Source organism: Dama dama, chromosome 9 (assembly GCF_033118175.1).
Source record: "Dama dama isolate Ldn47 chromosome 9, ASM3311817v1, whole genome shotgun sequence".
In the NCBI taxonomy this organism is placed as follows: domain Eukaryota; kingdom Metazoa; phylum Chordata; class Mammalia; order Artiodactyla; family Cervidae; genus Dama; species Dama dama.
Genome location: NC_083689.1, coordinates 27,901,737 through 27,926,137, shown reverse-complemented (window position 1 = coordinate 27,926,137; position 24,401 = coordinate 27,901,737). Strand labels below are relative to the sequence as shown.

General features: G+C 37.4%; 1 protein-coding gene across 1 annotated transcript in view; it reads left to right on the top strand.

Moving 5' to 3' along the window:
* Positions 1-24,401, top strand: part of ADAMTS19 (ADAM metallopeptidase with thrombospondin type 1 motif 19) — a 250,761-nt gene that overhangs the window by 30,018 nt on the left and 196,342 nt on the right. The gene's annotated exons all lie outside the window — the stretch shown is intronic.

The window sequence follows — 24,401 nt, the reverse complement described above, 5'->3', positions numbered from 1 at the left end:
GTAAAAAAGAAAATATAGCAGGATTTTATGTTGAAATGAAAATCTTGATTATCTAGAGGTAAAGTCCTTAGGACTTTGTAAAGCACAGGAATAGTTTACTTTCTGTAAGGATTTATAGTTGTGTAAAGTGCTTTCACATGTATCATTTCATTTAATGGACAGGAAGTGATATTTGTAAGATAGGAAAGGATTGCTTTCATTTCATTCTTAATGTTGCCTTTGTCCTGACTAAGCTTTACATAGCCACCTACATACATTTTATCTGCCAACCATCAACCCAGATCCTAAGGCTGAAAAATGAACCAAATTTGGCATGAGTTCTTTAAACTAATGAATAATGTTTAAGGAAATTAATCCAAAGTATGGAATGTACTTTAAAATGTTAAAAAGCCTCAGTAATCTGTGAAAATCAGGCTTTTAATGTTACAGTTGAGCCTGTGTAGCTTTATTTCATAGTTTTGGTTTACTATCCAAGCCACGTGTGCATGTTCAGTTGCTCAGTCATGTCTGACTTTGTGAGACTTTTGGAAGGTAGCCCGTCAGGCTTCTCTGTCCATGGGATTCTCTAGGCAATAATACTAGAGTGCGTTGCCATTTCCTCCTCCAGGGGAACTTATGGACCCAGGGATTGAATCCACATCTCCCATGTCTCTTTGGATTGGCAGATGGGTTCTTTACCACTAAGCCGCCAGAGAAGCTCCACTACCCAAGTCTGTAGATAATGATTTTGATGTCATTACCATTTAAGGCCAACATTTGTTGAATGCCCTTCATGAAATATAGAGTATGATTTATATACTTAATTAGAATAATTTGTGGCTCTTCTCAATTTGAATCTTTTTGTCATATGGAAAAAAACATGTGACATGGCAGAAGTGAGAGAATACAGTGCCTGCTGAAGGAAGGAGTTACTCTGAAATGTGATTTGGGGTCCTGTTCCTTGTCTTCCTCTTCCTGATTTGGAACATGTTAGTCTATAAGGTCCTTTTGGTGACTAAGGTGATCACGTTTCAGCATGTGTTGGGATGCTTCATGAAGTGGCAATGAAGAAGCCCATGTGGCAGCTTCAGTTTTCAGACAGAACTACAGAGCACCTAACCTTTCATTTTTGAATTCAGTGATCTCAAATCTTCCATTTTACCTTTTATGAGAATCTCATCAGGGTCATTGGCTCTTAGTTTTCTGGGTGGATGAACTCAGTTATCATTTCCTGAGACAGCTTGTGTTTATATTTTGTAGGAAGCATATTTTGAGTTATGCAAGTGCTTTGGCAGTGTATCCCTTTTGTTTAGGACTTTGACACATTCTCTAGAATAGTAGAAACTGTTTATTCTGTACATTATAGTGGATGAGAACTTTTAAAGAATAAACTGTCAATTTTCAGTAGTTGTGATCAATATGCCTTAATATTCTCACTGCTAATCAGAAAAATAAGGAATACTGAGGTTATATTGTATGCTTAAGCTTGCACTGGTCCCATGTGATGGAGCAGATGTTGGTTTGACCTTCCAATGTCACGCTCTTTGCCTTTTCCTTTTTCCTTGATGTTTCCTGTGGGTAGGTTGAGTTCAAAATTGTTAATATGATTATTTGACCTACAAGAAAAAGCAATTTTATATGCAACAATCTACAAAAAAACAAACCAAAAAACTTCCATCTATTTAGGGAAAGCTCATTTTATATGCCACTAAAAGTAAATAGTTTTTTTGTTGTTGTTTGCTTTTTAGAGTTCAATATATGTTTGGAGGGTGGGGGGGAAGTTAGTCATTAGTGTTTGAAAATAAAATGCCAGAGCAAAGTGTTTTCTTTTGGAGTCCTCTTGATGCCTTTAAATTAGAAGTTTGAACTCAGAAGCCAAAGTGTGTGGTTTTGAATCCACCATCCCCTATTACTACCCTTCTCTCTGTGTTACCTTTGACAGTTTACTTAACCTCAAAGAGCCTCCATATCTTTATGTTTTAAGATTCAGTAAGTTACTTGGAATGTGTCTATATCTGACATCATTGTAAGGACTATAAATATTTGTTGAATAAGATGGAGATGAGAAATAGAGATAGAAAATATTTTGGTCAATTCAGTAGGTAATTTTCTAAATCTTTCAAAATGCTACCTATTAAATATTTTGAAATAAATTAAGTGAATGCAGAATCTTAAATTAGGTTAATATAAGTAACAGTGTACCCATGTGCAGTTTCCACATTAATTTGTTTAAATGGGTCTGAAGGAAACATTTAAAACTAATTACTCCTTGCATTCCAGGAAATGTCTGTTGGCTGATTGAGCAGTTTAATAAAGTTTTCCCACAAATTCTTTCTCCAAAATTCCTTTCAAATTTTTAGTGCAAAAATGCTATCCAGGACCTGATGTCCAAAAGAACTCTAACGCTTGCCCATTCAAGTACAAATAAATGACATAGTGATTTCCCATGACCAAGAGATCAAAGTAACTATAAAACGCACACCCGCAGAGACGATGGGTTGATTGCTTGTTTTCCTGTAGCCTTCAATTTCCTATATGTCCTTCAAACATTTCATGACTGTGTAGGAAACGAGAGAGAAGAGAACATTCAATGGTATGTTCACAGTCTAGGGAGTGGGCTACTTTGCACGGGAAGAATAAATCCATAATATTTTATGCAAGGCAAATGAAGCACTCAAACAAATATGTTGACTACCACATCAACTAAAACCCAATTAATTAAAAATAATTCATTTCAAGCATGTGAAAGAGTAAATGCTAGCCAAATGGAACCAAAATCTAGGCAGATAGTGAGATAAGAGAACCTGTACTTCTTCAAATAAATCCATGTATTCTTGTGCAGATGTGTCATTTCAAGTTAGAAATAGAGAGTTTGTGAAGTAAATATAAATACTGAACAACTATTACTTAACTTTTAAAATGCATATTTTATAGCAGTCTCATAGATTAATCCCACACAGAGGTCATTTAGGTTGTTTTCTTATCTTTGATGACAAACAATTTGCACTCCCAGTCTTGTACTTACCCTTTCACTTAGACATGTGTGCAAGTATTTTGTTTTCGGTGAAACTGCTGAGCCATTAAATATGCACATTTTCATTTAAGACATAGTACACAGTTGCTCTGCAAAGGGTTCATGCCAGTTCTCCTTCTACCACCAACACTTGTTTTAGAGTACCTGTTTTTCTAATAATCTCTCAAACTTTGATATTCTCCAGTTTTAAATTTTATTTCCATGTAGTTGACTGTCAAATAGCATATTGTTTCATTTTAATTTCTTTGGTTATTGGACAGGTTGGTCATCTTTTTATGTCATTAGCCAGTAGGGTTTCTTCTGTAAGGATTTCCTATCACTTAATTTGGGAATTTTTCTGCTGGGTTACCTTTCTACCTCAGAATCAAAAGAGTAAAGAAAAGAAAGAATAAAGACTTTTCTTTATCTCGGTAACGAAAGTTCGTTTGTTATGTATGTTGCAAGTACTTTCTCCCAGACCTTTCTTCCAGTCTGCCAGATTTGTTTATATTTTGTCATACAACGTTTCTACTTTTAACATGGTCAAATTTGACAATATTGTCCAATATGAAGGCCGCATTTTGCTGCTTTTTTAAGAAGGCCTTTCCTTCTCCAAAGTTGAGTTTCAAGAAAATGTAAGTTGTAGAACATGCATAAATTATATCACTATTATATCCTCCTGGCTTCAGTCTTTCCCAGCATCAGGGTCTTTTCAGATGAGTCAGCTCTTCACATCAGGTGGCAAAGTATTGGAGTTTCAGCTTCAACATCAGTCCTTCCAATGAACACTCAGGACTGATCTCCTTTAGGATGGACTGGTTTGATTTCCTTGCAGTCCAAGGGACTCTCAAGAATCTTCTCCAACACCACAGTTCAAAAGCATCATTCTTCAGCACTCAGCTTTCTTTATAGGCCAGCTCTCACATCCATACATGACTACTGGAAAAACCATAGCCTTGACTAGACGGACTTTTGTTGGAAAAGTAATATCTCTGCTTTTTAATATGCTGTCTAGGTTGGTCATAGCTTTCCTTCCAACGAGTAAGCGTCTTTTAATTTCATGGCTGCAGTCACCATCTGCAGTGATTTTGGAGCCCCAGAAAATAAAGTCTGTCACTGTTTCCACTGTTTCCCCACCTATTTGCCATGAAGTGATGGGACCAGATGCCATGATCTTAGTTTTCTGAATGTTCAGCTTTAAACAAACTTTTTCACTCTCCTCTTTCACTTTCATCAAGAGGCTCTTTAGTTCTTCTTCACTTTCTGCTGTAAGTATCATAGCAGATATCATCTGCTTATCTGATGTTATTGATATTTCTCCCAGCAATCTTGATTCCAGCTGTGCTTCATCCAGCCCAGCGTTTCTCATGAACGGTTCTGTGAAGGTCAGTGTATGTGTGTAATATATATATATTTAATATACTTAAATACATATTTATTTATTATGAGAACAGTATAACCACATATATTTTCTTTTTAAAGAGAGAGATATGTTCATGTTTCCACTACTTATAAACACTGTTGTAATTTTGGTATATTGTTTTTATTGCCAGTTTGTTTCCCTATGCATTTTTGAGTTGTTTTCACAGTTCAAATTAAAGTGCATGTGCATCTTTAACATTGTCACATCAACTCTGTAAAGCCACATTTAAAGAGGATGTAGAATGCGTTTTTCCTGAATATATCATAATTTAGCTCATTATTCCCTTAATAGTGGACTCAAATGGCTTCTGTTTATTTTACAGATTTGAAAAAGTGAATATTATGTGATTGCTGTCTTGCATACATCTCTAAGATTTTCCCTACTCCAAACTTATAATAATATGTCTTCCATATATTTCTGTTTAATACTTTTTATATGTTTGATTTTAATTTAGAAAAAGGAAAAAGTCTTATTTTGAGTGTGTTCAAAGAATACATTACCAGAACTGCAATTGCTGATTCCAGAACTGTAAGTTGTGTGTTTCTACAAGGATTTATTAGAGAGAACTAAGCTATTAGGCCACCAGCAAATTCTGGTTGCTGAGGCTGACTATTTTAGCCAACTATGAGATATAATCTTAAGTGCTTATTTTTAAAATTACTATTTGAAATGGTGAAATTGTGCCTGATCATTGTAATTTACATTTCTTTAATTACTAACAAGGAATGACCACTGTTCTGTACCTGTTTCTCTATTTATTTTCTTCCTTTGTGAATTATACATATCATTTACTCATGTGGCTGTTAGGGTCTTAGCTATTGTCATTTACAGAATTGATGTGCTATAAGCACATTCTAAATGTTTTCTCAATTCATTTTGTATTTTTAGTTTAATTTCAGTTATAGACCTCCTTTCAGAGTTTTGAATTACTTTTTTTTTTCTTTTCAGTAAAATGCTCCATAGCTATCTTTTAAAAGTAACTCTTTAATCATTCTGGATTAGAGTATTTGGGTAGATTTCTAACTATTTAAATGAGGGTATCTAAAGAATATTAATATCAACCAGGAAAGAGGTTTCTAGAAGCATCAGACTTCTGAATGTAACTCTTTCTATACAATAATTTTAATCAGTCTTTTAGATAATAACATTAACATGATCCTCATTCAGTTTGGCAATGCTTAGAATCTGTAACTAGTTGCCAATTTTTTTTTTTTTATTATAAAGTTAAAAATTCCAAAGTATTTTTAATGGCTTGGCTGCATATAACAATATAAAACTTATAAGAATAAATAAGTTCTACCGTCAGTTTAAATTGAAACTTTAGATGGAATAAACTGACATAATTCTTACACTGCATTGTAACCAAGATGGATGATAGAAGTGAAAATTACCATGGATTATCTGTTTCAAAAGAATTATACCCTGGTTAATTTTCTGTCTGTTCATAGTGGAGTGCTCTCAAATATTTTATTTTTCTTCATATTTCAGTTTCCTTTAAAACTGCAGAGATCCCCTCAGCAGTGTTAAAGTTGCACAATCCATAAGTATGTGTGATGGATTTTGAGATTGGGTGGTTTCCCCATTTATGCTAAATTTATATTGCATTTAGCATTAATGAAATAAGAAATTGAATGGTAGTTGTATCTAAATTTTTATTCAAATTATAAAGAAATAAGTGTATATTTCAGAGTGAAAGTGAAAGTTGGTGGTCCTGTCTGACTCTTTGGGACCCACAAATTCTCTAGGCCAGAATACTTTCCCTTCTCCAGGGGATCTTCCCAACCCAGGGATTGAAAACCCAGGGATTGGACCCAGGTCTCCCACATTGCAGGGGGATTCTTTACCATCTGAGCCATAAGGGAAACCCAAGAATATTGAAGTGGGGAACCTATCCCTTCTCCAGGGGATCTTCCCGACCCAGGAATCGAACCAGGGTCTTCTGCATTGCAGACAGATTCTTTACCAAATGAGCTATCAGGGAAGCCCCATATTTCAGAGTGGTTAACTGCAAAGGACAAAATATGCAGCTGACAAAAGTATGTACTTAGGTCTTCATCTTCTACGTCACAGCAGTGGGAAGAGCTAACCATGCCCTCCCTCCTTCTTAGTATGTGCTTTTATCACTTGCCATCCAGGATTCCATAACCCTGCTCTCTCTCAGGCTGCTTCATTGACTATTCCTGTTCTCCTTGCCTTCTTTACACTCATATGCCCTAGGGCTCGGAGAAGGCAATGGCACCCCACTCCAGTGTTTTTGCCTGGAGAATCCCATGGATGGAGGAGCCTGGTGTGTTGCTGTCTGTGGGGTCGCACAGAATCGGACACGACTGAAGTAACTTAGCAGCAGCAGCCTTAGGGCTCAGTCCTGGGCCTTTTTGTGTTTTTTTATGTATACCTTTTTGTTGGTCTTACTCATTCTCAAGGTTTAGTTGCCAACTCTATGTCAGTGACTCCAAAATAAGTAACTTTAGTTTAGACTACTCTGTTCAGCTCCAAATTCAGCATGTTCTAAACTATTGATTCCATCTCCACCACCCCAGCCCTCCCATCCTGTTCTCTCCACTTTATTCTTCATCTTATTAATGGTCACCCATGTAGTTCCATTTGCACGCGTGCTCAATTGTGTCCGACTCTGCGACCCCATGGACTGTAGCCTGCCAGGCTCCTCTGTCCATGGAATTTTCCAGGCAAGAATACTGGAATGAGTTGCCAGTTCCTACTCCAGTGTAGTTCCATCTGGCAAAGGTCAAAATCATACTGTGGTTCTGAATTCCTCTCTTTCAAACTGCACATAAAAATACTGTATTTTATGTTCACTCTACCTTCAGAATTTATCCTGAATTTGATCAACTCCATTGCCATTAGTACCATCCTAGCTGGAGCCACCAATCAGTAGCCTTTCTCCCTCTTTAGTCTATCCTCAATTCAGCCACCAGAATGAACCCTTTTAAATAGGTCCAAGTATGTTCACTGATGCGCTTGTAATAGCAGGACACATGAAGTGAAAATTTAAAATGTGAGTGCAAAGATTGGCATGTCTTCAGTGTAGCAGTCATCTCTGAGCAGTAAGAGAAAGGGATTTGTCTTGGGAAGATGTGCAGGTCCTCTTGAACCAAATCAATGAATTGTTAGGTTTTTTAGAAATGATCTACAGCAAATAAATGTTTACATCTTAAATATTCAGAGTGGATTACTGGACACTCTGTATCCTATACATTTCTGAAAAGTTGAAGTAAATTTCCAAATAATGATAAAATTAATAAATGGGAACACTTTCCATCCTATTATCCTATACCAGTCTGTGCCAGGTTTTTAATGTAACTTGCAGTCTATTTCAACTCATCCTCTGTGCTAAGGACATTTTTCATTCAATATTCACTTTCAAACTTTAAATAAAAAAAGATCAACCATAAGAGTGGACATTATAAACTAAAGAGTTACCAAGTAAAATGAAAAGAATGAAAAAAGGTAGGGAGCCCATTTCATATCAGAAATACGTTAACTGTTAAGAGTTACAAGTTAGAGTAACTGAGCACATACAGAGAGGCCGTGAGACTGTTTGTCTTCTATATAGAATGTGTAAAAGGGGCTTAGGATGCAGAATCAGGATGCATGGCTTAAAGGAGCTTTGCAGAAGCCTTCTGGCCCTTCTGCAAAAATCTGTCTGAGAGTTATCTCTGACCAACAGAGGCCTAGGTTGCTTCAGAGTGATTGTTATATTTGTGATTGAAATGCATAAGTAGAATATCAAGTATTAGTGATGTTGAGTGATTTCTTCTCTTGGTGGGGTTTGGAACAAACTGACCCCTAATTTCTTATCTGGATATGCTCTCATTTATAATGTGATGCTCAAACTTAATATTTTTGATGTGGTCTGATATGTGCGGAATGCAATGGGCTTCCCAATTTATACATGATTATTTCGCCTCTTCAGGTTTATGACCTCCCAAGGTAATCTCTAGTAAATCAGCCTGATGTTACATGAGTTTCTTGAGCCTCTTTAGTCACAGATGGGACATATATGAAAGAGAGAGTAAAGGAAGAGAGGAAAAGTGTGTTCTTCCTACACTTCCCTAGTCAGGTATTTGTGTTTGAAGATCTTGTAGTTAAGAAAGAGGCCATGCGAGGAAGAATTCTTGTGGTCCAGTATTTAATGCTCCCTTTAAGGGAAAAAAACCAAGGTAATTTCTTGGACATACTTAATGCCATCAGAATAGGGCTGGGGGAGACTATTTGAATTATCCAAGGGTCCTACATGGGAAAAAAAGATCCCATGTTTTGCCAGTGGGGTTGCATGTGGGAAGTAGGACTTAACATCTATAGTAAGTAAACCGCTTAATTATTATTAAAGAGACTTAAGTTTGTCTGTTTTAAAATGACTGTTTTGTACCCTGCTGTGTTTCCAGCATCTAGCACAAGAGCTGACATCGTGTGTGCTCAGTAAATATTGTTGAACATATGAATTATTGTATTTATTTGACCTTTCACTGAATCTGGAAAATAAGTTGCAGCACATTTTCCGTGTCTCTGAGTACCCGTGCTGTGGTCCTCGAGTAGTTTGCTCCACGAATCTTGTTTCCATGGTGAAGGGAGTTCGTATCTACTCTCTCGGGGGATGTAGGAGGTTGGCAACATCTCTGTTAATTGTGAGGTCACCAGTAAGACCTGGCAGTGATGAGTACTTCCCCAAATCGCAGCTGTGCGGCTTTCTCAGTGGTCTCATTCCGTTCCACTTGAAGCACATATCTGGGCTGGAATCGCATGAGATTAAGTGCTGCGAGTGCTCCTCACTGTGGTGAGTGGCTCTGAACAATCGCCCAGTGACTAACCCTTTAAGGACGAGGTGCACAGCTGAATGTGTACCAGCTCAGTAAGTGCCAGGGTAGGTGGCAAGTTGGAAGCGACCTTTTCCTAAAAAAAAAAAAAAAAAAAATACAGGTCAAGCAAAGTTAGTTAATACATTTAAACTCTCCAGTGACTCAACAAAGTGGAACATGTAGAATTCTCTCATTGGCATTGGAAGAAAGTCCCGTTGCTAGGACTGTGAGAACCCTGACTGATACAGGCAGGAGAGTGTTCTCTGGCTCCGTTGTTGTTGAATTTACCAGCAACATGAACATGTATGTTTGACCATCTTGTGCAGGACGACTCATTTTTAACCTGAACACTATGGGTTAGACAGGGCAAGGGCGTCTTCACAGTGAACCGAGTAAGAACTTACTCCTGTCTTTTCTTCTTCTAGAAAGAGTTAATTCTGATTTTAAAAAGTCAACCGTACAAGCTCCTACTTTTCTTTTAACCTTGCTAGTCCTTCCTCCTCAGTGTCCTTTACTGATTGTTACTCTCCTCAGTGATAGGATCCTTAGGTTTGGTCTTAAGCTCTCTTCCGTTCTCCCTCTATATTCTCTTTCTGGATAACATCACTCATCACCATGAAATGAAATGCTGTCTTTATGTTGACAGTACACAGATGCATATCTCTAGGTTAAAACTCTCTACAAAGCTCCATATACCATCTGTCTATTTTGATTCCTCTACTAGGGTGTCTCACAGTTATATCAAACCTAAGACAGCCCCATCAGAAGCTGATTATCTGCCCCTAATATCTATTTCATCTCAGTATTTGACATTTTTATCTCAATTACAAGCATTTATCTCCCTTTCTTGAGTACCTAAGACAGACGCTCTGGACTCATCTTTAATTCTCTGTGTTACTATTCCTCTATGCACCAACATAAAAAAATCATTAACAGACTGAGGTGGTTGCTCTCTGGTTTGCATGTGAAACCACAATTAATCTCAAATGTGTTTACTTTTTGTCCACATTCTTAGTTTGACCACATGTGTTGCTTTCTTGGTCTAGCCATCATGATCTTGCACTTGAACTATTATATCTGACTTCAAACTGATCTCCCTCATTCTACTCTTGTCATCCTGTAATCTGCTTTTCAAAAAAGAACAAGAATGACTTCCTCCCAAATGTAACAGATTATGCCATACACTGTCTGTTGCTTCCAGATACACTTCAAATGCCATCTAAATGTGTCTTACGTTCTTCAGAATTCTACATAAATCATGCCCTGCCAACCCTGTCTGTCCTATATTTGCTGCTATAGTTATTTATTTGTGACTCCCACCACTGCTTCCGACTCCACAGCACTTCTTTAACTATGTTCTAGTGTATCTATAGGTATTTCTCACACAGATTTTACACTGATGCCACCATTATTTATTGCTTTGGTCACTGCAGTGATCTCCCAACAAGAATCCTCCCAATTCAACCTCTCTTAAATTAAAATGTAATCTAAGCCATTCGTGTACATTGTTTGAAAAGTCAATAAAGTTATAAAAATTACAGTGTAAAAAATAAATTTTCTTGCTCCCTCCTCTCCATCTTTGATTTCTGTCCTTAAAGAGCAATTGCCTTTCTTTTAGTATTAACACTTTGCTTTTATATTGCTAAGTAATACAGTCATATTGTTTATTCCTTATTTCTCATTTTTAAAATGTGATGTAAGCATGACACACAAATATATATGGTTATAAATAATCATTTGAAATTGTACACTTTTATAAAACTCAAACTTGATATATTGAGTTCCTCCTACCTATTTTCCAGAGTTATAGCCTTGGTATATGGCCTCCTTCACCTAAAATACCTCTGTTCTCTCAATTGCGTTGTTTTCTATGGCTGGCTCCTTCAGTTCTTGCCTCAAATGTGATCTCCTTAGATAGGTTTTATTGGGGTACCCTCTCTGGCATCTTAACCTCTGTGATATTTCTTTCAGATCCCTGTTTGTTTTTTTAATGATGCTTTTCCTACTTTATAATATCTCAAGTATATTTTTCATTTTTTCCCTGCCTTTCTGCATAATGTATAAGGTCTGTGAAGATAGAGATTAAATCTGTTTTCATCTTTGAATCCTCAGTGCCTTGCTTTTTGCCATATTGTGGGTGTTCAGTCAGTACATTTGTAATGAAAATTAATAAGTGCCAGAAAGATACAGCAAAACATAATGGCTTTTGGCTGGACTGGTTGATAAAATTAGAAGTGGATTTAAAACAGAATTTGCTGTCTTTTTCTCAGCTTGTTGTTTTCTTATTTTAAGATGCATAGACACCCCAGTGGATTGATGAAAAAATATTATAACAAGAGATTATATTAAAGTGAATGGAATATAAAAAACTATATGAAAATCAAGTTTTTCTTGATATGAGCAAAAATTCTCCTATAAAATGAGAAAGTAACCATTATAATAACCAAAAAAATCAATTAGTTTTGGATAATGAAACATTAGGATGGGGTATTCATTTTCAGCTCTACCAGTTTTTACCACTTCCTTTTTACTTCTTCAGCATAGAACAGCTTCTATTTATTATCATATTGTGATGTTTATAATAACATTGCAATGTTGTTGATAAAAGGGACATTTTTGAAATTTTTTAAAATCCATATTTCTGTCAAATGTTGGGGAAAAGTTAGAAGAAGGCAATGGTTTTCAAGAAAATAGAGAAAATGTTGTAAGAGTAAAATCTATTCTTCTTACAAATGAAGTATAATTATCATATAGATAAAATAATACTGTTGACAGAGCATAACACAGAAGGCCGTCGTGAGGTGTCCCATAATAAAATCTGTAACCAGGGTCTAAGAAAAGATAGGTGGCCTAAAAACAAAAGTAGAGTTTTATCAGGGTTTATTTCTCAATATCAATCAAATAAGTGACACTGCTATGGATTAATGCCCTGTGTTCCTTTCTAATTATCATTTCCCATGTATCACTTAGCTCCAGCTGCACTAGTTTTGCTTTTCCTTAAAGTGTCTAAATTTGTTCCCATCTCAAGGATTTGTTTTTCTCTTTGCCTGGAATGTCTTTCCCTTGCATCTTGGCCTGACTATCTCTGATACGCTAGATTTTTGCTTAGATATCACCTCACCTGGAAGCCTATCCTCACATCACTGTCTTACACTTTTATAACATTTGTTGCCTGAGCTCATATAATACATATATAAGCGTTTATTGAATAAACAGGATTCAAAGAATATCATAATAAAATGAGTCAGTCTGTCAGTTCAGTCGCGTCCGACTCTTCACGACCCCATGAATCACAGTATGCCAGGCCTCCCTGTCCATCACCAACTCCCGGAGCTTACTCAGACTCATGTCCATCGAGTTGGTGATACCATCCAGCCATCTCATTCTGTGTCGTCCCCTTCTCCTCCTGCCCCCAATCCCTCCCAGCATCAGGGTCTTTTCAAATGAGTCAGCTCTTCACATCAGGTGGCCAAAGTATTGCAGTTTCAGCTTCAGCATCAGTCCTTCTAATGAACACCCAGGACTGATCTCCTTTAGGAAGGACTGGTTGGATCTCCTTGCAGTCCAAGGGACTCTCAAGAGTCCTATGAGTAGTGTGCCTTTTGATTGTTCGTATTCGTTTTTCTGGTCTTCTGGTGTTGTTTAGTCTTGGGTTGTGAGAAGTCCCATGGTGAATTTAGTCACAGAAGTCTCTGGTAATTAAAAATATTTGTCCCATGATCATCAAACCATCCAAATTCATGTAAATTTAAAATTTCTCTGAGATGCATGCTCTCCACATTCAGGCTTTCTGAGAGCTCATCGTTTGCAGTGAGGAATGGGGACGTGAAGTTAGAGTCCTCATTATCCCCCATGTAGAGCTGTTATTCCTCCTGCTGAGCACTCTGGGTTCCTCTGCATCCCCTGGGACTGAAGCTCTAGGGGGAAGGAGAATGGAGTCACAGATGGTGTGACTGAGTTTATGATGGGTGCTTAAAGTGGACACACTCTCTGTCACAGTCCATATTCACTGGTTCTTAGGAGGCTTTCCTCCTCAGAGCTGCCCCTGAGCCCCTGAGGTCTTTCACTTACTTGTTCTTTGAGGAGAATTAGTTCATCTTTTTGAATGGTCATTTTCAGCTCCTGCTTTCTTCTTTAGGTAGCTGGTGGGATACTTCCAAGCTATATTGTCCCTTGATTTTTATTGTGAAATAGAACACAGACATAAATAAGTGCACACATTATCAATGTAAAGCTTATTAACAAATGGTAATAGAGAAATTCTAAGTGTAACTTTGACCTGGTTAACAAATAACACATTGTCTCCCCATCAGGGGTATGAGTTGGCGATGGACTTGTCAGTCTTGTTCTCTGCTGTACAGTTCTGGCTGTTCAAAGTTCATTCATACTCAAGCATTTTATTGAGTAGAGGGTTGAGTGAATGAATAGCTAATAAGATTGTGATATATTTAGAACATAAGTTACTATTCAGCAATAAAAACCAACCTATAAAGACTATGTAATACTGTTGGGGTTTTGGTATGATATTATGGAAATACCTAAACAAACTCTTGGGCCAATCCAATATTAAAATAGTTACTAAGCTTTTCTTAGATGGGAAAATAAAGCAGAACATAAAACTTTAGCATATGTGTATGCGTGTATAGGTATACACATGCACAGATACAGAGACACTTATGTGTATATGTTAATAGACCAGAAAGAAATGTATACGTACGTATTAATATATATACACTTCTCTATGATGAAATTTGAGATGACTGTTTTCTTTTTTCAACTATATTTTTTAAATATTCTGCTATTTAAAAGTTCTGATTTTTATGATCAGAAAACATTTTAAGAAAAAGAAAAGAGAATTGAGAGAAAGGAAGAAGGAAAGAAAAACAAAAACCTTGAACTGTTCTCCCAAATCTGCCGTGGGAGAGAGATTGAGTTTCCACCACTGGAGAAGGCCTGGAGATGAAAACCTCTATGCACTCAGAAGGCCAATGTGCCTTTGGCATCCCACATGCCTGTCACATAAAACACCTCAAGATAAAAGCTCAGAGCCTAATGTGGTATTTTTGTCTTCTGCTTTGTGAGGGATGGGGCCTGTCCTGGCTGTTTTTTTTTTCTTTATTTTTTAATCAAAGGTTAATTGCTTTACAAAATTTTGTTGTTTTCTGTCAAACATCAACATGAATCAGCCATAGGTGTACATATGTCCCCTCCCTCTTGAACCTCCCTCCCCATCCCAACCCTCTAGGTTGATACAGGGCCCCTGTTTGAGTTCCCTGAGATATACATCAAATCCCCATTGGCTCTCTATTTTACATATGATAATGTAAGTCTCCATGTTACTCTCTCCGTGAATCTTGCTGTCTCCCCTCCTCTCCTCTCCCCATGTCCATAAGTCTGTTCTCTTTGTCTGTTTCTCCATTGCAGCCATGCAAATAAAATTTTCAGTACCATTTTTCTAGATTCCATATATGTGTGTTAGTATGTGATACTTATCTTTCTCTTTCTGACTTACTTCACTCTGTATGATAAGCTCTAGGTTCATCTACCTCATTAGAACGGACTCAAATGTGTTTTGTTTTATGGCTGAGTACATATACATTATCCATCATGTATATGTACCACAACTTCTTTATCCATGGGGCTTCCCTGATAGCTCAGTTGGTAAAGAATCTGCCTGCAATGCAGGAGACCCCAGTTCAGTTCCCGAGTCAGGAAGATCCCCTGGAGAAGGGATAGGCTACCCACTTGAGTATTCTCGGGCTTCCCTTGTGACTCAGCTGATAAAGCATCCCTGTGCAATGTGAGAGACCTGGGTTCGATCCCTGGGTTGGGAAGAGCCCCTGGGGAAGGGAAATGCTACCCACTCCAGTACTCTGGCCTGGAGAATTCCATGGACTGTATGGAATTCCATAAGGTCGCAAAGAGACAGGACTGAGCGACTTTTAGTTTCACTTTCACTCTTCTTTATCATCTGTCGATGGACATCTAGGTTGCTTCCATGTTCTAGCTATTGTAAATAGTGCTGCAATGAACATTGGGGTACTTGTGTCTTTTTCAACTTTGATTTCCTCGGGGTATATGCCTAGGAGTGGGATTGCTGCATCATATGGTGGTTTTATTCTTAGTTTTTTAAGGAATTGCCATACTCTCTTCCATAGTGGCTGTACCAATTTACATTCCTACCAGCAGTGCAAGAAGTTCTCTTTTCTTCACACCCTCTCCAGCATTTATTGTTTGTTGACTTTTTGATGAAGACCAGTCTGACTGGGTGAGATGATATCGCATTGTAGTTTTGATTTGCGTTTCTCTAATAATGAGCAATGTTGAGTGTTTTTCATGTGTGTATTAGCCATCTGTATGTCTTCTCTGGAGAAATGTCTGTTTAGGTCTTTTCCCCACTTTTTGATTGGGTTGTTTGTTTTTTCTGATACTGAGTTTTATGAGCTGCTAGTATATTTTGCAAATTAAAGTGGGACCTAGTTAAACATAAAAGCTTTTGCACAGCAAAGGAAAGTAGAAACAAGGTGAAAAGACAACCCTCAGAATGGGAGAAACTAATAGCACATGAAGCAACTGGCCTTGCTCTTGATATCAGATTTTGAGCATCTACCATGTGTGAGATGTTGTGCTTGACGTCAAATGCTCAGTGCAGGTTTTTAAAAGACAAGAGTTATTTGGAACAACAGTCCAAGCAGGTCTGCCTTTTTAGGGAGCCTCACAGAGGAGGCAGCACATGCTGCAAGCCAGGCGGTCTTTGGTTTGAACCCTGTCCTCACCATACACTCATGCACAGTAAGTCTTTTTGAAGCTTGGCCTTTTCAACTGCAAAATGGGTGACATGAACAGAGTCATCCCAAGTTGGCTGTTAGATTAAATGAAATAATGTACGTATAGTATCTGGCCTACTGGCATGTTATTTTCTTCTCCTTGGAAACATTTCAAAGTAAGTTTGAAAAGGGAAGAGGAAAGGACTATATAGTTCTTTTTAGCCTGGCTAACTAGAAAAGAGTCTTGTAGAGAAGTACAGACTTAACGAGGAGGTGCTAGTTTTGGGGGGAATTATAATGCATCTAAGGTGAGATGAGGAGTAAGAGACAAGGAGAAAGGATCTTGAATAGAAGCAGTGGATCTGGAAGGAGGATTTGGGAGTCATTTCCCTGGGGACTTATAAATTCCTTGGAAGTGATAAATGCAGAGAAACAATTGCTGACTGAAGACCTGCATTGTGGGTGAGGAAAAGGACCTGTTTAAGGAAACAGAAACAGTTGCTAGAGAAGAAGATAAGTGGAGCCATGGAATATTCTTGGAGGAGAAAGGTGGTCAAGGGTCAAATGCTCGAGGGAGGAGAATAAAAGGAAGGACACTGTGGGTGGCCTCAGAGCAATTTTCCAGTCCAGTGGGGGAAGCTAGAATGCTGGTGGAAATATAAGGAGAATGTAGGTGGCGAGCAAATTCAGTGCTGTATTAAAATCAGTTTGGAAATTGGGAGGCTTTAGCTTCTATCCTTGACATTCCCATGAACTCTCTGTGTGATTTTGGGCAAGTCATACAAGATTTCTAAGCCTTGGTTTTCTTGATTTTAAAAATCCAGATGGCCGGATGAGTCTAAGTTTCCTTCTACCATTGTTGTTTCATGATTCTTTTTGAAGCCCTTTGGCAGGGAAAGTAAATGGAATGATGTTAACAATGTGGTCACATGAAAACTTTTCCTAAAGATAAAACTTGGACACACAGGAAAGCAACACTGGAAATGCCAAGAGGGAGGAAATCAGATTGAAATTTTGCCTCAAATGGAGTCACAGGTAGACTGTGGCTCAGAGCAGCAAATGTATCTATTTTGTTTTTCTCTCAAAAGTGAAAAATACATGGAGTGGAGTTAACATTCTGTGAGCACCTGTTATGCTCCAGGCCCTGTGCCTTGAAGGCATGGAGAGGAGCACTGCGCCCCAAGCCCTCCCTGAAATAGCTCGTGGTCTCAGCAGACAGCCGTGCAAACAGCATTCAAAGGGGGCCTAAGTGCAAGAGTGGAAAAGGTGGATAGAGGAGGTGGTGGTTACTTTGGAGAGAGGGGACAGGGTCAGCTTGATTTTGAAGAAAGAGTTTTCCATACCAACAGTGACTTTTCTGGGAAGAGAAACCAGCAGATGCAGTGTACCAAGATCTGCTGCTGCTGCTGCTAAGTCACGTCAGTCGTGTCTGACTCTGTGCGACCCCATAGACGGCAGCCCACCAGGCTCCTCTGTCCCTGGGATTCTTCAGACAAGAGTACTGGAGCGGGTTGCCATTTCCTTCTCTATGTGACAGTGCAGCTAAAAGTTATTCTGAAATATATTAAAATGCAAAGTTTGTTCACACAGTAAGATTTGTCTGCAGTGGTTATATGTGAAGTTTCAATGGAGAGGCAGGCAAGAGTTTATCATGACTATATAACTTATATATCTTCATTTGGAGTTGATCCTCACAGTCATAAAGGGAAAACTGGAAAGATCGAGTCAGGAGAGTATCTTAGTATGATACGGTAAAATGATAGATATGGGGTCAGAAGTGTGTTTTCCTACAGATTTATGTGTTATGTATAGAAAGAGTTGGACATGACTGAAGCGACTGATCATGCATGTGTAGAATACATAAAAACTTGGAAAAGCTACTCCCGCTTACAGTAATGTTGAAAATGCTGTTTCATTTCAATAAAGCATAAAATGAACTTACAGTATTTTATGTCAATCCCTATGTGATGCTTATGTTTTCATTATGTATTTTATTTACTTAATGAGATATATGCTATAACATTACCATACAAGAGAATATTTTGGAAAATATAGCCAACTTATATAGAATTCACATCATGTAACATATAAGACATTTGTGTGAAATGTTGTTATAAGCAGTGTGTGGATGCCAGATCCCTTTCAGCAGCCTCTGTTATTGCTGTCTAGAAGGCAAGCACTTATGCTTCTTCCAGTAGCTCAGGGATTCTCTAATATACTTTACAGTCAGATAATAAACTAATCATCCTCAAACCTTCAGGACATTGACTTTCTTTTTCTGTCAAGAACTTTGTCATTTGATGTTTTCCATTATATTGGTTCATCTTATTTTTGGGCTACATTTCTCTACTCAGATCTTCCCTGATAGCTTCCCTGATAGTCAGTTGGTAAAGAATCCACCTGAAATGCAGGAGACTTGTGTTCGATTCCTGGATTGGGAAAATTTCCTGGAGAACGTAAAAGCTACCCACTCCAGTATTCTTGGGCTTCACTTGTGGCTCAGCTGATAAAGAATCCACCTGCAGTGTGGGAGACTTGTGTTCGACTCCTGGGTTGGGAAGATTTCCTGGAGAAGGTAAAAGCTACCCACTCCAGTATTCTTAGGCTTTCCTTGTGGGTCAGCTGATAAAGAATCCACCTGCAATGCAGGAGACTTGTATTCAATTCCTGGATTGGGAAGATCCCCTGGAGAAGGGAAAGGCTACCCACTCCAGTATTCTGACCTGGAGAATTCCGTGGACTCTGTAGTCCATGGGGTCGCAAAGAGTCGGACACAACTGAGTGAGTTTCACTTTTACTTTCTATTCAAGTCAGACATCTTTTTTTTAAAAAAATACTTTATTTTTTAAATTAATTTTTATTGGAGTACAGTTGTTTTACAATGTTGAGTGTTCTACTGCTCAGGAAAATGAATCAGTTTTATGTATACATATATCCCTTCTTTGAAAGGAGACCTGATAAGTAGGAAGCCAGGCATCTTTTTAAACAGTTTCCTGGATTCTCCATCCTCTTTGCCTTTCTGCTAATGCCTCTTCTCATAAGAAGTAACTTTTATCCAAATTCTACTAGCCCGCCAGATAGCAGAGTCTTCTCATAGTCTGAAATTATAATGACCTACCACACACAGTTTTTACTTCTTGTGATGTGCTGTGTATTTTTAAAAATAGGATACTGTTAAAGATTCTTACCATATGCAGTTTTAGCCCTCAGATATATACCTTCAACTAGTCAACTGAAAGTTCATGTAGAAAACTGAAGTCCTAGAAAATAAAGAAAATTTCCAAAAAGGAGAATGGAAAAATAAAAAGAGAACTTGAGGTAATTTTATTAGTAGTGCATCAGCTGCTTAAGTATGAATAGGAATTAAGGTGGGGGAAGTAAAGCAGTTAACCTAGTAAGAGTAGCAACTTTAATTTTTAGTTATTTTTATTTATGATTACATTACTACTTTAGAATCTGTTCATCTATTTAATAGACTGTAGTTAATTTGAATTTGAACAACTGAAACATTTGCATTAGGTGAATTGAAACAATGATGTATAAAAATCCATGCACATTTGTCAGATCAGATTTCATGTTGTGATTAGAAATTGGTGGCAATGATAATACACTTATATGGAGATTAGTGTAAACGGCTGTTTTAAAAAACATAGGGGTATCTAAATGGAGAGATGGTATCATATCAGAACCAGTAAGACAAGAAACGGCTGGTAATTTATTTTCAAAGAAGTAGTGGTAAATTTGAAAAACACTGAAATGTTTGCTCACATGTCAAATCAAATAATAACATTCAATACAATAGGAGAGATGCCATTGTATGAGAAGATGCACGTAACAACAAATAAGACAGTTAACTTTTAATTCATTTCTAAGTGTTTGCATGAAATACCTCAACATTGTTAACGTCATTTTGAAAAATCTAAGAGGAATCTTGGAGAAAATACTTATATAGTTCACATTTATTTTGGAGAATGTATTGTGCCATTTTAATGCACTACTAATTTTCTTTCCTTCTAAAATTAAACTTTGGGAGCAAACTCCGGGAGATAGTGAAGGACAGCAAAGGGAAGCCTGGTGTGTTGCAGTTTGTGGGGTCGCAGAGAGTTGGACACGATTTAGCGACTAAACAACAACAAAAATTAAAAGGACAATGTTTGCTGAAGTGAATGCTGTCTAATTATGCATTATTAAGCATCAATGTGTGTGTTAGTCACTCAGTCGTGTCCAACTCTTTGCGACCCCATGGACTGTAGCCCGCAGGGCTCCTCTGTCCATGGTATTCTCCAGGCAAGAATACTGGAGTGGGTTGTCATTTTCTTTTTCATTATCAAGCATAGGAGAACTTGTAAAGAGACTTTGATCTAGATTTATGTTCTTCCATGGCTTGTAAATTCACAGCACAGATAAGATGATCCATTTTGTTAGTGGGATAGGTCCCCTCTTTGTGGGGACATAGAAAACCTCATGACTTCCCTGCTTGACATATGCCAACCCAAGCTAGAGAACTTCCTGTGGCGTAGGATAGTATTCTGATCTCAGATAGGAAGCCCTTGCCTGAAGAGAATCTGAATACTGGATACTAAATATGCCCCAGAGTGAACTGAGTCTGGCACATGGGATCAGACAGCAAATATATATTGAATGAATTAGTCATCATTTATAATTATTCCAAGGCTAGCCACTCCAGTATTCTGGCCTGGAGAATTCCCTGGACTCTATATCCACGGGGTTGCAAAGAGTCAGACACGACTGAGTGACTTTCGTTTTCACTGTAATTATTCCAGCTTCCCTCATAGCTCAGTTGGTTAAAAATCTACCTGCGATGCAGGAAACCCGGGTTCGATTCCTTGGTCAGGAAGATCCTCTGCAGTAGGAAATGGCAACCCACTCTAGTATTCTCGCCTGGAGAATCTCCTGGACAGAGGAGCCTGGCAGACTATGGTCCATGGGGTTGCAAGAGTCGGATACAACTTAGCAACTAAACCACCACCACCATAATTATTCCAGCAATTTTTTTTTCAAAGTGACCTTCTTGTTTTTAAAAATGTATATAGATAAAATCCTAACACAATAGAGAATTGTGTGTCATGAAGAGTTTTCCAAATTGTATCTTAAAAAAAACAACACATATACTTGAAACAATATTTAATATGCTATGTGAGAGTTGGACTGTGAAGAAAGGTGAGAGCCGAAAAATTGATGCTTTTGAACTGTGGTGTTGGTGAAGACTCTTGAGAGTCCCTTGGACTGCAAGGAGATCCAACCAGTCCATCCTAAAGGAAATCAGTCCTGGGTGTTCATTGGAAGGACTGATGCTGAAGCTGAAACTCCAGTACTTTGGCCACCTCATGCGAAGAGTTGACTCATTGGAAAAGACCCTGGTGCTGGGAGGGATTGGGGGCAGGAGGAGAAGGGGACGACAGAGGATGAGATGGCTGGATGGCATCACCAACTCGATGGACATGAGTTTGAGTAAACTCCAGGAGTTTATGATGGACAGGGAGACCTGGCGTGCTGTGATTCACGGGGTTGCAAAGAGTCGGACGTGACTGAGCGACTGAACTGAACTAACTGAACTAAATATGGTGATACAAGAGTTGCCGAGAGTCGGACATGATTGAGCGACTTCACTATCTGGTGATACAAAAATGAGTAAATTTTAATTTTTTGGATTCTTGGAGCTCTTCAATCCACTCTTAAATGTTTGGCTGCTTTATTTATTATAATTATACTTATGAATAGTATAAAAATTATGGCAAACATTTATTAAAAGGTTACCCAGCATCAGATTCTGTGCTAGAACATAGTTCTAGCACAGAACATTAGTTTGGTCACTAAGTTGTGTCTGGCTCTATTTGTGATGCCATGGACAGTACACTCTGCCAGGCTCCTCTGTCCATGGAATTTTCCAGGCAAGAATACTGGAATGAGGTGCCATTCCTTTTTACAGGGGAACTTTGCTATAGCAATTGAACCCTCATCTCCTGCGTTGGTAGACAGGTTCTTTACCACTGAGCCACCTGGGAAGTGCTTATGATAGGAACATTACATGTGCTTAAAGATGCTTTTAAAAAAAATCTTCCAAAGAACCCTATGAAGCTGTTGTATAAAGACTTTATAAATTTCTCATAGTTACATGGTAGTAATAGGTTATGAACCCAAATAATCTTAAGTCCAGAATCTGTTCTTGATGTTGTTAAATTTTATATGATAGTATGCAATTAAATTTTTTAGGATTTGTTATTATAACTCTTCCCATGCTTATAATCTGTTGAAAGAATGTATCAGATTACAAATTTATGATTTAGGGAAACTAAGCATCATAGCAGTTATTATTTTTAGTCATTAACTACACTGTCAGTTTTATTTGTGGCTTTGGATACTGACTGAATCTCAGAATCACACTTATTCGGACAAGAGGAACATATTTCTGTATTTTCATAATCTCAATCGATGATAATATGACACCACTTATCCTCAATCTGACTTCCCTGGTGGTTCAGTTGGTAAAGAATCTGCCTGTGATGCAGGAGACTTGGATTCAATCCCTGGGTTGGGAAGATCCCCTGGAGGAAGGCATGGCGATCCACTGCAATATTCTTGCCTGAAGAATCCCCATGGAGAGGAGCCTGGCGGGCTGCAGTCCATGGGGGTCGCAAAGAGTCGGACATGACTGAGTGACTAAGCACACATTTTATCCTCAATCCATATGTAGATGTACTATATCTTTAATGATTATTATTTAAATTTAAAACTATTTGATATTCTCTCTTATTCCCATCAAATTTGACTCTAGGGAAAATTTTATGTGTTTCATGTATCTAATTAAAATTGAAGCTGATTTCATATTTGAGAGAATGAAAACATATATGGAGAATAAAAGAACTCATTGGAAGTTAAACTTAACAGAAATGCCCCAAATACATATATGCCTGATATTTTAAAAGAATCATTGGAATAGAAATTTTTTGCATTATCCCCACCCACAAGTGACGTGTGCATGTGCATGTGTGTGAACAGGAAGGGGAGAGTGGAAACTGAGAAAGAGACGGGAAGGAAGGAAGAAGGAGAGGGGAAGGGGACGCACAGAGGTGATGGAACTGCTGTTCCAGCAGTTAAGACTATTATTAGTGATATAAAACTTCAGTAAAATGAAATTGGTAATGATTTTTAGATTTTATTCTTCAGGTATCTTATAATGTCAGTTCTGTACAAAATAAAATGTGATAGTATATTGGCAGTCACTTAGTCTTTCCATATAGAAGATGCAATACACTTTAGTAATTCAAACAAAACAAAAAGCCTTTTTTCCTTAGGAAAAGATGTTTTGGCCTAAATTTTAAAAAAATATACAATGTGGAACAATGACTGTATCTGAAGAAATAATTATATTATGATGCTAATTATATGTGAAACAAACAAACTGTATATAATTTTTATAAAATTAATACAAAACAGTATTTGAAAACTTTAATATTACCATATCATGTATGAATAATGCAGGTTCTAGGGGATTATTTCTTCAAAATTGTTTACTAATGAGTTAGCAGTATAAGTAATCAAATATGCATTTTATATATTAATATGTATTACAGTAGACTAAAATAATAAAAATTGGAAAGATCAAGTCATATTTTCTTCCATGTGAAATATTTTCCTACTTATAACTTAACTTTATATTCTAAAAAAGAAAGGGAAGAAATTACTAGGCTTAGCTTTAATATGATAAAAGAATACTTATTTGTTATAAGTTCATCTTGCTGATCATAACTGAATTTTACTGTTTCTTAGCCCCCTGTTCACAACTGGCTAACTTTAAAATATGGTATCATATGAAATGAAACTTGTTTATGTAAGTGATGCTTCCTTTTTCTGTAATTTATTGTTCAAGGGTTTTAAAAAATGTTTAAAAGAAGGCTTAAGAGTATTTTATATAATAACTGTAATGCTATATATCCTACATTTATTGTGGTATGTTACATGAATTATTTTATTAAATAATGATTGTCAAAAAGTTGGACTGTGCAGTGTACGCAATTAAAAACTGTATTGCTCTTCTGTACATGCTGTACATATAAGTGACCCCATGGGTCTCCCAAAGTGAGCCTTTAACATTCCAGAATTTTTACTGTGCATCTGTTGCTGGCATCTAGCCTCCCACCCACAAAGGCTAAGACTAACTATATGAAGTTTATGCTAGTGCAATAAAGTACCTAAAGGTGAAGTAATAAAATGGGAAGACAGTTACCTTATTAGTGGGGTTGCTAAAATAGCTTCACTAGAAAAATGTATGCATATATGTGAAAGAAAATAAAGTGTGTGTGTGTGTGAGTGGGAGAACCTAGAAAGTAACTTAATTGAATAAGTTACTTAATTGAAACTAACTTATGAACAGGTATTTC